Source organism: Odontomachus brunneus, unplaced genomic scaffold (assembly GCF_010583005.1).
Source record: "Odontomachus brunneus isolate Ranch 3 - 2012 unplaced genomic scaffold, Obru_v1 Obru_scaffold_309, whole genome shotgun sequence".
NCBI classification, from domain to species: Eukaryota; Metazoa; Arthropoda; class Insecta; order Hymenoptera; family Formicidae; genus Odontomachus; species Odontomachus brunneus.
The window spans coordinates 211,513-212,950 of NW_022639759.1; positions in this window are offsets into that span (position 1 = coordinate 211,513).

Consider the following 1,438-nt stretch of genomic DNA (forward strand, 5'->3'; position numbering starts at 1 on the left):
GGTTATGGCAATTTACAGTTTTACCAATGGGTTTGTGTAATGCTCCAGCTACATTTGAAAGGCTTATGGAGCAAGTATTGCAGGAAGTGTTGCATGAAATTTGTTTAGTTTATTTGGACGATGTGATAGTTTTTGGGAAAACATTTGAGGAAATGGTTGAACATTTAAAGACCGTTCTATTTAAATTTCGTTCTTCGGATTTGAAATTAAATCCAAAAAAATGTATGCTTTTGAGAAATTCGGTAAAATATTTAGGTCATGTTATTTCTAAAGAAGGTGTTTCTACAGATCCGGAAAAAATTTCTGCTGTTTCCAATTGGCCGATACCTCAAACTAAAAAACAGTTACGTGCTTTCCTTGGGTTCTGCTCCTATTATCGGAAATTTGTTAAAGGTTTTTCTATAATTGCTAAGCCTTTATTTGTCCTTACGGAAAATCAATCAAAATTTATTTGGTCTAGGCAGTGTCAGGAAGCTTTTGAAAATTTGAAACGAACTTTAACAACTTCTGTAGTGTTATCTTTTCCTTTGGAGCAAGGTGAATTTATTGTTGACACTGATGCTTCAAATTTTGGTATTGGTGCAGTTTTATCCCAAGTTCAGAATGGTCAAGAGAAAGTTATTGCTTATTTCAGTCGTGTTCTAAGTAAATCTGAAAGAAATTATTGTACGACTCGTAGAGAATTATTAGCTGTAGTAGAATAGGCTAAATCTTTCAATCATTATTTGTACGGTCAAAAATTTTTAATAAAAACGGATCATGCTTCACTAAAATGGTTAATGTCTTTTAGGGATGTTGAAGGTCAATTGACTTGTTGGATTGAGAGGCTACAACGTTATGATTTTGAGATTCATTATCGTAAAGTTTGTGTCATGGAAATGCAGATGGTCTTTCAAGACGTCCATGTATAAAAGAAAATTGTAGGCATTGTTCTAGAATTGAGTCTGGTAGAGAAGATAAAGAAGAAGTCGTTGCTCGAATAGTTTTAGGGGAAAAATTTCAAATAGACTGGCGGAAAATGCAGTTAGAAGATTCTAATGTGTCAGTGGTTTTGCGAGGAGTTGAATCTGGTCGCTGTCTTTTGAAGGAGGAAATTTTAGATAAGGATATTTCATTAAAAGTTTATATTTCTCATTGGGAAAATTTAGTTGTAAAAAATGGTATTTTGTTTAAAAAATGGGAGGCTCCAAATCTGAAATCTAGTGTTTTACAGATAATTGTTCCTCGAAGTCAAGTTAAGGAAATTTTGGAAGAAGCTCATGATTCTCCTTCTGGTGGTCATTTTGGGATAAATAAGACTCTAATAGAATTCGAAAACGATTTTATTGGGCTACGTGTAAAAGAGATGTAAATTGGTGTAGATCCTGTGACGTTTGCATTTCTAAAAGAGGTCCTTCGGATAAAGGAAAGTCTCCGTTGCAAATTTTTAATGTAGGAG